Here is a 14753-nt window from a genome sequence, read left to right on the forward strand (position 1 = left end):
AGACTTTGTTACTGTTTGCAGATGGGATCGAAAGTTTGAAATGTCCATAGAACTCTCGAGTGATTAAACATCTGTTTACAGAACATTATTGCACACAAATCTTACCCTCTACAAGTCACAACTCAGTTTTTGAATTTTTCAAAAGCAACTTTACTAACTAAGGAGATGCTAAACTTTAGCTCCTCTAGATCTGCTTTGATGTGTGACATGAAAACTTAGCTTTAACTCTTTGGTGTTAGCGTGACGAGTTGGATAATGAGTTAAAATTAGGATATATTTTACGTTCAATTCTCTTGAAATATTTTTTAAAAACGAAGTCTTGAAGCATTTTATCAAGAAAGATTCTGGTAAACTGGCGGTAGCTTGGATCATTCTATACAAGACAGATTTTGAAAAAAAAACCATGATTTTTTTTTTTGGGGTGAAAAAACACGCCATGATTTGGTTAAGAAAGAAAAACCATTTAAAATATAGGGACATGATTGGATTACAACAGGCGGTAGCTTTCATTAGTTTTATGCTGCATGCGCCTGATCATAGTCTACCAACACCTTAATTTCGAGCTGAGATGGGAGAGTGGGGCTTGCATATAGATTTGGTAATTTGTCCTGTTAGTTTCTTGCAGTATAAAATTATCCTAAACTCAAATTCAACCCATTAACTTATCATGTCCAAATATATAAACTTGAATCCATTCATAAATCTTCTGTGTCATGTATTCACCAGTTTACTCGTTTGCTCTATTTTTTGTTCAACAAAATTTCAAGATATAAAATGTTTACCAAATGTTATCGAATACAATAATATAACGTGTTACAATTTTATAACACGAATATATTTAAAGCGTATAGGCGCACAACTATACTTTAAAAATATTTGAATATGCATTGAAGGATAGGAAATGACGATTTCAGGCCTGCGATTTAAGCCAACTAGTTATCGTCGACAAACTGTGTTGCATAATCCCCAAATCTATTCAACGAAATACAAAATACCTAACCCTAACTCTTCAAAACGTCGTCGCCAGCACTCCTACGGTGCCATAGCCGCCATGGCACCTCTGTCAGATGAGTAACAACAGGGGAAATGCACTACCATGCTCCCAATTTTTCCAAAAGTAGGTAAATACTAGCTTCTAAACTATCAAATTTGTGCCTATTATATGTAACTGGTTTAAAAGATCGTATCTTTATTTTTATTTTCCAAATATACAATTTCGTCTTGATTTGGTTTCCTTCTTCTTGTTGTTGTTATTTTGGCTATGTTTTTTGTGATATAAATTCCATAATTTATTGGAACCATGAAATTAAAGAAAGATTACCCAGTAACACTCCTCACAGCAATGGCAGACCCATGAAATTAATGAAAGAAAATTAAATTTAAAATGTTTGAATTGATGAAACCAAGAAGTGAGTTTCAGATGACCTCTGGGGTCTATTAGTTCGAAGATTGGTATCTCTATTATTTTAATATTGCTCTTACATGTATTTAATTTATCATCAATACAGTTGCATGTATTTAGTTCGAAGATTGGTGGTGTTAGTTCTTTCATTTTAGGTTGTCTTCCCTCATTTAGGGTTAAGAGACCTCCTTAGTTTTGGCTCCTTGAAAGTTCCCTATTAAAAGACTGTCACCTTTATCATTTTTGTTCATACTAGAGGAAAACATTCCCATGCTGATCAAATTCGGTCAGGTTAGCCTTTGGACCATTCATCTAACCATGTTTTTGAGTAATGAGAGAATAATTTCCACGACTCACTCTCGCATCGGGTACAAGATTTTCAGATAAGTTCTGAGTACGAGAGGTCTTAATTAATATACACTTAGCTTTGGCCCTTAGCATAATTGGAACTCAATTGCAATGTAGAGTTGACTTAATTAGGCCTGCAGCTTTCCAGTTGAGCATAGACTTCAAACACCTAATGCATGATATTATTTAATCTACTATATCAATGTAAATTACAATTTTCTAATATATATTTCTGTGATGCTTTGCAGGAAAAGTAGTACCATAAACCAAAATTTCCAACAGACCGTATTGTTTCACAAGGCATACTGCCTACCTTTGTTCCATTGGGGACAATGTTCTGCAGAACTCTGAGCCTCTCATTTATTTTCTCTCTTCTTTTCTGCAAAACAAAAGGATAGAAAAATTAGTTGATCTTTCATATCTATAGGGAACAAATTTTTTACATGTTTAAGACAGGCGACAAGCAGGATCTATAGCCTATAGGAACTTACCCTTGCATAGGGTAGACATGTATAGAATACGAATATATTATTGAAAAATACATACGGGTATATATATATAAAACACCGAAACAAAAATAAGTAAAGAAACTAATATTATATTTTAAAAAAAATTAAAAAAAATAACATAAACACTTCTCCCGACGAAATTTCGTTGGCATAGGTCTATGACGACAAATATTTGTCGGATTAGGTTTCTCCCGACGAAAGAACCTCTGCCGACGAAATTTCATCGGGAGAGGTATTTTTAAAAATAAATAAATATAAACTTAGGATGTTTAGGTTAATTAATTTTTTAAAATTATATTTTTAGTAATTAAATAATATATTTGCCTGATTGAATTAGTTAAATTAGTAATTATATTTTAATTATTATTTATTTAGTGAATAATTATTATTAAATATTATAATTAACTTCATGAATTATATTACTTAGTAAATAGTAATTCAATTTTTCGTTTTCTTTTTTTCCTTTAATATTCACTAAGTAAATAAGAACTAAAACATAACTACTAATCAAAGTAATTAAAAAAGGGAAATACATATTATGCTACTTTAAAGGGTGTGTAAAATAATATAGCCGTGCGGCTACACTGTTAAAAAAAAATAAAAAAACCGAGTATAGCCGTACGGCTGTACTTTTTTATATATATAAAAAGGAGGATCCCAGGCATAAGGCGCCACGTGTCAAGACAATTCTAACTGCGTATAGCTGCACGGCGTTTCTGTTTAAAATATATATATATATAGCCGCATTTGTTTTTTTTTTTTTTGAGAAATAGTATAGCCGGTCGGCTATACTATTTTTTCCTAAATTTTAAAAAAAATAGTATAGCCGTACGGCTTTACGGTTTCTATACATGGAACCTAGGCGCTAGCGGCTTTTTTTAAATATATAAATAGTATAGCCGGACGGTTATACTTTTAAAAAGAAAATTTAATTCGGGAAATTTCTCCAGCATAGACCTGTGCCAGCGAACTTTCTTCGGGAGAAGTTTATATATATATATATATATATATATATATATATATATTTATAATTTAAAAAAATATAATTATTTTCTTTACTTTTATTTTTTTGACCTACTTCTTTAATTTAATATATGAAATTAAGTAACATCTTAGCCTTTTTGAATTACTTTAATTAGTAATTATATTTTAATATAAAATAATTAAAGAAAAAGTCCACAAAATAATTAATTTCTATTTATCAAGTCTTTTGTGAAATCGTTTGGGTGTCTTAATTAAATTTCTCCATAGCCCAAGAGCCCTAACCGTTACTATTAGGCCATTATTCAAGTATCTATTGTCTCTTTTTTATTTTTTACTTTTCCAGAGTTATTACCCGTATAAAGATTTTAGCACTTTCACGTTTAATAAAATGTTATACACGTACGAACGTATTTCTCATGTTTAATACACGTATTTTTTACAAACATTTCAATAAGACACATAAAATTCACGCATTATACACATAATTCTCACATATTATTGAATGAAAATAATATATATTTAAAAAAAAATGGTACAGTAGAATGGCTACACTCAGTTTTTCTAATTTTTTTTTTTAAAATAGTATAGCCGTGCGGCTTTAGTGTTTCTAAATACGTGGCACCTAATTACTAGGCGCCTCCTTTTTTTAATATATAAATAGTACAGCCAAAGGGCTATACAGTTTAAAAAGAAAATTTAATCCGGGAAATTTCGCCCGCATAGACCTATGCCGATGAAATTTCGTCGGGAGTGGTTTTGGCCTACTTTTGTAATTTAATATATGGAATTAAGTAATATCCTAGCCCTTTTGAATTACTTTAATTAGTAATTATATTTTAATTATTATTTAATATATAAAAATTAAAGAAAAATTCCACAAAATAATTCATTTTATTTATTAAGTCTTTTGTGAAATCGTTTGGGCGTCTTAATTAAATTTTTACATAGCCCAAGAGCCCTATCCGTTACTATTAGGTTACTAGAGTATCTATTTTCCTTTTTTGATTTTTTACTTTTTCAGAGTTATTACCCGTATAAAGATTTTAGTACTTTCACGTTTAATAATGTATTATACACGTACGCACGTATTTCTCATGTTTACATGTATTTTTTACAAAAATTTCAATAAGACACACAAAATTCACGTATTATACACATAATTCTCACATATTATTGAATAAAAATAATATATATTTTAAAAAGTGGTACAGCCGAACGGCTATACTAAGTTTTTTCCTAATTTTTATTTAAAAATAGTATAGCTGAACGGCTTTACTCTTTTGACACAAAGCTTTTTAAAAAAATTGAAGGGTTAATGACCTAAATGGTCCCCAAATTATGGCCTCAGTATCATTTTGGTCCACCAACTAAAAATTTCAATTTAAACGTCCTTCAACTCTTCATAATATACCAAAATGGTCCATCCGTCAAAGTCTGTTTATTATTCCGTGAAATCGAGGGACAAAACCGTCTTTTTAGGTGAGTATTCTCTTGAGCACCATTGGAACCACAGCTTTGTCCAAAGTAATAGAAGAACTCTAACAAAAAATAAAGAAACTACAGCCCTTCCATAACCACCGTTGCAGCCACCTTCCCCCCTTCCATAACTACATCCTTTTACATGAGGTTGGATTTGAATGAGACTTTGGCTCTTGGGTTGTTGTTGGTTCAGTGAAATTGAGCTTATTGGCGGCTATCAATGGTGCACCCACTTGGAGTTATGCTAAAACCCCTGACTCTCATCCAGGTATCCCAGATTTGGGCTCAGCTCGTTGTGGGTTGGCTTTGACAGTGAGGCGGCGAAAGGTTGAAGGAGGTGACTGGTGCCGAGGGGTTGGGGTTGGGGAGCTGCGGGGGATTGAGGGATTGAGGGATTTGGGACTCCAAAATCCCCAAATTCGAACCCTAACCCAAGCGACAGGGCTTCTCAAAAAGTCAAATATGAAGAGTTGAATTGAAGAAAGTCAAATAGGGCTTCTCAAACTAAAACTAAATCTAGGATAACCGAATTGGAAAAGTGAAGAGGCTGACCATTAGACTAAGTTGAAATCGTATGATTTTCATCAGAAACACAATGAAGGCCAAAATGTTCAAAGGAAATGGATTATAGCTTCCTAATGGAGAGTCAGCAAAATCTTTGCATACCCTTTCATTTGTGTGAAGCGAAGGAAATGGATTACCAGATTTTCTGCATACCCTTTCATTTTCTGGCAAAGGACTTTTAGCTTCATATCTTCTTTCTTCAATTCGATTGTTGTTGCTTGAACCCAAACTAAAACTCCTTTCTTCTACAAGAGATATTTTCGTTCTCAACGATAGGGCTTCTCAAAAAGTCAAATATGCCCTTCAAAACTCAGTCACGAGGCCATCACGTGCCCATCGCGTTATGAGAAGTCATGGAATCCATAACGGATGGACCATTTTGGTATATTATGAAGAGTTGAAGGACGTTTAAATTGAAATTTTTAGTTGGTGGACCAAAATGATACTGAGGCCATAGTTTGGGGACCATTTAGGTCATTAACCCAAAATTGAATATAAACTTAGTATCTTTAGGTCAATAATTTTTTTTTTATAAATAATTTCTTTTCAGTAATTCAATAATATCTTAGCCTGTTTTAATTACTTTAGTAATCGAATTTAATAAAATTCTTAAATACTAATTATTCACTAAGTAAGCAATAATTAAAACGTAAGTAATAATTAAAGTAATTACAAAAGAGAAATTCAGATAATGGTGTTTGTAGAGTATTGCCGAGCGGCTATGCCCTTTAAAATAAATAAATTGGGCCTCCTAGGCGCTATGCGGGTCCTTTTAAATAAAATAAATAGTATAGCCATGTGCCTATACTCTTTAAATATCTAATGGGTGCTTGTTTGTTTTTTAAATTTTTTCTCCCTGATTTTCCTTTGTCGATAAGATTAGTGTAGAGCATTATCCATTACATTTAGGCCATTACCAAGGTATAGCTATTGTCCCCTTTTGATTTTTTACTTCTCCAAAGTTATTACCTGTATAAAGAATTTAGCATTTTCCCATTTAATACTCATATTACACACGTGCATACGTATTTTTCAATAATACTTCCGTTTTCCGTATATGTCTTAAAGACTCGGTATAATGAAAGCAAACGTATAATACACGTATTTTAATGATTATTTAATATCAAAGAACAAAAAACAAAGTCCACAAAATAATTCAAAACAATTAATTACTATTTACCAAGTAATTTACGAAAGCAGTAAAATATTTAAATATTCACTAAAGAAATAATAATTAAAAAATAATTACTAATTAAAGTAATTTTAAAAAGGCTAAGGTATTACTTAATTACATGTATTAAATTAAAGAAGTTTGCCAAAAAAACAAAAGTAAAGAAACTAATTTATATTTTTAAAATTTAAAATTTAAAATAAAAAAAAGAAAGCAAAACAACCTCTCGCGAGGAAATTTCGTCGGGAGAAACCTAATCCGGCATATAGTTGCCAACATAGACCTATGCCAACGAAATTTCGTTGGAAGAGGTTTTTTTGAAAAATAAATATAAACTTAGTGTCTTTAAGTCAATAATATATATTTTTTGTTATAAAAAATTTATTTTCAGTAATTAAATAATATCTTAGCCTGATTTAATTCCTTTCATTCTTAATTATGTTCTAACTATTATTTCTCTAGTGAATAATTAGTATTAAATATTTTAATTAACATCATAAATGATATTACTTAATAAATAGTATTTAGTCTTTAAAATTTTTGAATTTGATAAAATTCTTAAATACTAATTATTCACTAAGTAAACAATAATTAAAACATAAGTAATAATTAAAGTAATTACAAAAGAGAAATTCAGATAATGGTGTTTATAGAGTATAGCCGCGCGGTTGTACCTTTAAAATATTCTATTTGTAGAGTATAGCCGTTCGGCTATACGCTTTAAAAAAATAAATAAATAAATTGGGCCTCCTAGGCGCTATGTGGGTCCTTTAAATAAAATAAATAGTATAGCCACGCACCTATACTCTTTAAATGTCTAATGGGTGCCTTTTTGTATTTTAAATTTTTTCTCCCTGATTTTCCAAACCAAGTCTATAGCCAAGCCAATTGGCCCAACTCTCCAATGTTGACCACACTTACCTAACCATCATAGTGCTTTGTTTATAAACACCTTTATAGGAGTGTGGATTTTTAATGTGGGATTTTCACAAAGGGTACCTCAAAAAATAGGCCTACAGAGAAATCTATATTTTTATTGTTGGTGCAATGTGAAAATATATTTAAAGCCCTTCAAGGTCTCCGTGATGCATCTGTAAATGCCCTTCAAGGTCTTGCATCTATCGACCCTGATATTATTTGGCTTCTTATAGCTGATGTTTACTATTCTCTGAAGAAAAAGGACATGCCTTCACCCCCCACATCAGACATACCTAAAATCTTACAAATTCTGGCCCCCATCCTCATCTCCAAAAGAGTACCTTGATGTGCAGTATGGAGGGCAGAGTTATGGTTTTGATGTTGACTTCCATTCTTTGTAAATATAGGAACCAAATGAAAAAGATACCGCACAAATTTTGCCTTGCCTTAATAATGACCAGATGAGCTGGAAGGTTTACACCCCATGCCAATGGTTTGGTACAAACCAATACCTATAATTTTCCATGACGGGCTCTTGATGGTTGCTGCATAATTGATCTTCACTTTGTTTCCTGTCTTGGCCATTTTGAGCAGTGCTTTCATGCCCCTTGCCCTTTTCATAGGAAACAGCAACCTCTTTGCATTTGGCTGATGATACAGAGTTTGAACTCTGCCCCACTTCCATTTGTCTTCTAGCTATACCATACTGCCTCTTGATTCTTCCAACTTGATACGATAGCCTTCTCCAATGAAACTTAAATATGGGATTTTGGTATTCAAAACTGGCATTTGCACTATTAGATGGTTTGAATAAAGTATTTGTCATGGCCTTATTGCTGTTGGTGGTAGGTGTTGCCTGAGATGGTTAGCGCATCGTGTGGTAACACCCATTTCCTAGGTTGGGGGTAAGCATCCCCTATTGTTGCCTTGAGCTCACTAGATGGCAATGGACTAGAACCGTTAGATGGCCAAATGGAAATGAAAACCAAACCCTGTGGAAGTTGATCGTGGCAACCCTAGGCTGCAGTTGATGGCAATCGACTTGAACGAATTTCCAATAATTATATTATCACATCTCTTACATTAATATTTTCTTTTTATTTATCACCATAAATGTTTTCTACAAATAAATTTTCTATAAAAGGATCCTAGAAAAATACATCCGTATATAATAAAGAGTGCTGCTATTTCCACCCACCTGTCCTATTTTCCCACCCACCTTATCTTCCCACCCACCATATAAATTTTAAAAAATACAATCCTATTTTTCCACCCACCAATACTCCTAAAATACCCTTTTAATTATTACTTCATTTCCTCTCTCCTTTATTCTCTCTGCTCATGTCTTCTCTCTCTCTCACGGCCCACACATCTCTCTTTCATTTTTGCTGTATCTTATTTTCCATCTCTCACACTCCATCTCTGTCTCTGTCTCTCATGTTTTCTATACAAACTAAAACTGTTTTTTGATGCAATTTTTATTTTTATTTTTGTAAATATGGATTTTGTGAACATACCCAGCAACCTCTTTACCCTTTCTGGTCCGTTGAAAAACCCTTGAAACCAAAACCTGCTCATCACATCTTCATGCAAAATATCCCCCACCAAATCACTGCATTCCTCAAAAACCAACGACCCATTAACCCCCAAAGCCTTCTTCACCTTCTCATGCCTTAAAAAATCCTCAACCAAACTGGTTTTGTGAGGAACGTTCTTTGTGTAATCAATATAGCCCAATTGTAGAATTGTTGATTCATCCCCAAGTTTTCAGATTTTTAATTTGTTTAAGAAAAAAAATCAGAGTCCAAGAAATACTCATCTCCCAATGCTTTAAGTAATCCTAAAGATCTTAGAAATTCTGTTCAAATTGGATTACCTTACCTTTTCGCCAAAATCGTTCTCTTCAACATCCATTCTCTTGTTGTTTTCTTCTTCATAAACAATTTGATTGAATAAATAGAAAAGAGAAGAAAATTATTTTAGAATTGAGTTCTGAGCACTGAAAAGCCTTCTTCACCTTCTCATGAGCAAGGAGTCGTATTCTTGTGTTTTTTTCTTTCTGTCAAACGATAGGGTTACGTGAGAACTTGAGAAGTCTACGTATTTTTATTATTATTTATTTTCTCTTTCTTTTTCCTTAAGTCCTTTTAAGTCATTTTACAATAGGGTTAAATTTGTCTTTAAAAGTTTAAAGATAAGGTGGGTGGGAAAATAGGACCGGTGGGTGGAAATAGCAGCACTCATAATAAATTGATTTCTAACACCTACCACATATATAAGAGGAAAAACGCAGGTATTTGAATAGTTATGTGCATATAAATGCAATTTTCCTTCTCAAACTCTAACCCTAACGCGAGCCGTCTTCTAGCCCCTTTCTCTCGCTCAGACATAACCGGCGACCTCTCTTCTTCAATCCTCATCTCTCTCTCTCTCTCTCTCTCTCTCTCTCTCTCTCTCTCTCTCTCTCTCTCGCTCAAAGCACCATCGTCATCTCGTCCCTGACCTTGGAGATTCCAAAATGGCTTTTTTTTTTCTAGGCCGCCTAGCAACCGCCTAGACTCCCTAGCCCGCCTAGCCCGCCTAGCGACCGCCTAGCCCGCCTAGCGACCGCCTAGCCCGCCTAACGACCGCCTAGCGACCGCCTAGACCGCCTAGCGCCTGCCTAGCAACCGCCTAGACTGCCTAGCCCGCCTAGCCTCCGCCTAGCGCCCGCCTAGCGCCCGCCTAGGCCATTTATTCAGTAATATTAACAATATGAGTGACAGTGCTGTTTCAATTTTTTAGTTTCTTTGTTTCTCTTATTCTCTGTTTTCTATGTTTCTCCGTCTCTGGCACAGTCGGACCGCCATGATAGCTATGTGTGGTGGCTCCCGTGGGAATTGTCTTTGATGGAAAATTGAGGAGAAATTGTCTGCGACCACTCTATCATGTTTGCTTTGGTCATTGACCATTAACGTATTATTCTTTTTCATTTGGTTTTGATTTCACAATTGTGTTTCTTATTTCTTGCTCTTGTTTCACAGTTTCATAAGAGGATATTATTGGTCCCCCCTAAGTCCTTGTTTGGGCAGCATAACATCTAAAAGTTTTATTTTCGCATGAATGTTCTTTACGTACGATATTTTTGTTGCTTGTGATTGTCGATGATCATACGTCATCTAATTGTTCCACTTCCATTAGTGGTATGGGATTTTGTTCTGCACATTTCTTCATATTTTACTGTTAGAGTTGCTTTGTTGTGGCCTCCTTTTCGGAGCCTCCCTTTCTGTTGCATGGTTTTTGCCCCTATACAAGCCTTGGCAGTTCCAAAGTTGGGAGCAGTTACTAAGGGTTTATTAAGTGTTTTCAACGTTAACAGATAAGTTTGGAGTAGTTTCTTGTGGTTTGATGGTTACTACAACACCAGATAAGTTCTGCCTTGTTGGCCATGTTATGTTGTTACATTTAGAACGATCATCTTGGTGTTTTCTTTGTTACTTTTGTTTTCCTTTTGTTGTATCATTGTGTTTATTTTTCTTGTTTTGTGGATTTGTGGGTTTTGTGTCTTTAGTTTTCTTTGTTTTTTCTGCAGCTTGGTTTTAGTATGTTTTTGTTTCTTTTTATGGTTACTTGTTGTTTTGCTTTCGTTTTAGCATGGTGATTTTCGTTGTTGTCTTGTTTCAGTTTATTTTTTAAGTTTTCTAATAAGGTTCTTCTACACTCAGTTTTGTGTAGTTGTATTCTTCTTGTTTTTGTTTTAAGTAGACATTTGCAGGTTGTTGGTTAAGTTCTCATGGTGTGTATGCATTGTTCTTTTTTTGTGCTTCTAACTTTATTTTTTAACCTTTTGTTTGGGTTTTGTTGGCTAGTTCTCTTTTCTTACTGTTCATTTGTGTTTTTTAGTTTATTTTAATTTTTATCTCATTTTTCCTTGTTTTTCTGAATTTGTGTTTGGTGTAGGCTGCAAGTTTCTAGTGCTGCAAGTTGTTCATGTGTGAGTCTTTTTTTTTAAAATTACGCATTTGTTCTTGTCTGTCATGTTTGGATTTTGGATAGTATTGGCTATTTTCAGTGCTATCTTATATACACTCTTAAAAGGAAACAAAGAAAAAGAAAAATTGAATGACTATTTACTAAGTAATATAATTCATGAAGTTAATTATAATATTTAATACTAATTATTCAGTAAATAAATAATAATTAAAATATAATTACTAATTTAACTAATTCAATCAGGCAAATATATTATTTAATTACTAAAAATAAAATTTTAAAAAATTAATTAACCTAAACACCCAAAGTTTATATTTATTTTTTTTTTAAAAAGACCTCTCCCGACACGTGGTGCCTAATGCTTGGTGGTCCTCCTTTTTTTATAGTACAGATATATAAAAATAGTACAGCCGAGCGGCTAAACTCGGCATAGACCTGTGCCGACGAAGAGAAGTGTTTATGTTATTTTTTTAAATTTTTTTTAAAATATAATATTAGTTTCTTTACTTATTTTTGTTTGGATGTCTTAATTAAATTTCCCCATAGCCCAACAATGGCTATAGTCTTATATATATATGTGGCTTTTTATCACAAAACGTCCCTGACGTTTACGAAACTATCATATTGCATCCTTAAAGTTTTTTTGTATCACTTATGGTTCCTAACGTTAATATTGGTGCTCTTAAATAGTCCCTCTGTCAAAAAATCTGTTAAATCCAGGGACATAATCGTCAAATCAATCCAAAATTATAAGGAATTTGGAGGCTTCAACCAGTGAGATTATTTCTTGTGGTTTCCTTGGGTGAATCTAGCAGAACAAGTATAAGCTAATTATTCCAGCTAGAAATTCAAAAGTATATGTTCCTTGTTCTTTTTCTCTTTCATTTACCTTGGCCAGAGACAGGTATAACATGAATCTGTATTATGTTTCTTGATGCAACTTGGATTTGAACGAAATGCTTTCGCTAGCTACCTTTTTGGGCCATTCTTAATGCATTTCATTCAATACATTTTCGATTTGACTAGATGGAACTTTAAATTTAAGGATACATGTACATGTTTTGATTGCAAATGTGTTTTTTCTTTTTGCTTGCAGTCCTTGATGCAGAGGTAAGATGTTGGATTTGGCAAATATGGGAGGTGCCGTGGCCCAGTTTGTATCATGAGCATGTCAAGGTCTCCACTGGAAAACATGAGGTCCAATTTATTTTCATTGTAATCTGTTTAAATTCTAAATTTGGAAGGAAAAATCGTTAGATACTAATGCAGAATGATATAAAGTTGGGTTTGGAGGTAGAAGGCTGCATCTCCTTCCCTTCCTCCTTGTACACTAATGGCTGCTACTTTTGCTGCTATGAATTATTAATCTCTCCGAGACCAAAGAAAAGGTCAGAACAGTCGGTGCTTGCCTATAATGAAATTCAGGGACAGCATAATAGAGTTGGAAAGAAATTTTCAAGTCGTTTTGTTAACAAAAGATATTCTCAAAGAACGAAGAAAAGAAAGAGAGAAAGAATAAGAAGAAAGAAAGAAAGAGAGAAGGGAAGGAAATTAAAAAATATATATATTTTATAATTTTGGATTGATTTAACGATTATATCCCTGAATTTAACAGTTTTTTTGACAAAGTGACTATTTAAGAGCACCTATATTAACCTTAGGGACCATGAGTGATACAAAAAAACTTTAAGGATGCAATCTGATAGTTTCGCAAACGTCATGGATGTTTTGTGATAAAAAGCCTATATATATACACACACGTACAAATTTTTCAATAATACAATCGTATTCTATACACGTCTACCATTTTTTAAAAAGTAAACGTACAATAGTCGTATTGTACATGTACGTATGTATTTCTAATGCTTAATACACATATTTTTTACAAAGTTTTCAGTAAGACACACAAAGTTCACGTATTATACAAATAATTCTCACATATTATTGAATAAGAATATATATGTTATAAAAATTATACTAAAATATTATATAGTAGCCGATTAATATCTACTATGGATACGATTAAGCTAGCAAATTAATATCTATAAAGTACAAACTAATGAAACTTGGAGGGTCCTTTTTTCTTTTTTTAATTTATTTATTAAATAGTATAGATAGACCTTTTAGAATAGCCGCACCGGCTATACTACGATTCTTTTTCAAAAATAGTGCAGTGACACGTGGCACTATCATGGAAGGGTGTCAAGTTGGGAGGGCTTGTTGATAAAGGATATAGAGTTCTTGGTATTGATTCTCAGATGGTTATTGATGGTTGAACGTTTTATCACACCCCGGGTGCTAATCCTCAAGCTACTGTCATGATGCTTGGAAGGCAAGTATACTTGGAAAACATATCATATATACGTAATCTTCACGAAAATCTTCTACTAAGTGCTGCTTAAACCTGCATTTTGGTTTCTTTTATTGTGCATGTGGTGCAGGTACATGGGGCAAAGGATTCTGCATGACAGATTAGTCCATGGATCAAAAAAGAAAAATTGATCTGGTCACTTTTGTTTCCCAAACATAAAGTCAATTAGTGATTACTGGAATATATGTCTCTGAGACATTTGATTAATATTGTGGAGATTGGAACCTAAAATTTTAAAATCTATATAGTTGATGTAATGTTTATTTATCTATCATCACATTTGGTGTTGAATTGATCAGATCTGGTATGGTTCAAGCAAAACTTTCTGTACTCAGCTTGACTAGATTAGCCTTCCTGTGATTAAATATATGCCTTACTATTAAAACTAAATTAGCTCTAAAAGTAATTAGTTAGTTTTTGTTTATTTTGTTAAGAGCGTAATTAGGAAGGAAACTAGTAAGGAGGTGAAGATGACACAACACAACTGCAAGCACTTTCAGAACTTTTGATCACATGGGCTGCTTTAACTTCATGAAGTCCTTCAGGTAGGCCTTATTTTTCTTTAGTTGTGATGATTTTTTTGTACATCGTTCGCAAAAGAAAGATTTGAAAAATGATTACCAAATTAATGAATGAGGCATTGCGCACAATCATGGCATGGTTGTGCATCAGATTAACTAAAGTCAAACTAATTTGGAGATCCTATAATGATGGCTCACTATAAAAGTGAGACTCTTTTGTATTCAAGACAGAAATTACTAATATACAGACGTAGACAAAATAGAAAAGAAGACGAATAAGATTAGGATATGCTGTTAGCCCTTCTTTCTCAGCCCCTTATAATAATATGGGGAGGCATCTCCTTTCATCTACTTTTTTCCTGCTTCAACTTCATTGCACATTTTCATGGACACAGAGAGTGGAGGAATCTCATATGCTAGGAAAGAGCGCTTTCAAGGCTCGGATAAGGAGGAGAAAAATCTAGCAGCAGAATGAGCCCTGGCCCCAACAAAATCCCTGAAAAGCAGCCCTTGA

This window comes from Prunus avium, chromosome 8 (assembly GCF_965620075.1).
Source record: "Prunus avium chromosome 8, drPruAviu1.hap1.1, whole genome shotgun sequence".
Lineage (NCBI taxonomy): Eukaryota > Viridiplantae > Streptophyta > Magnoliopsida > Rosales > Rosaceae > Prunus > Prunus avium.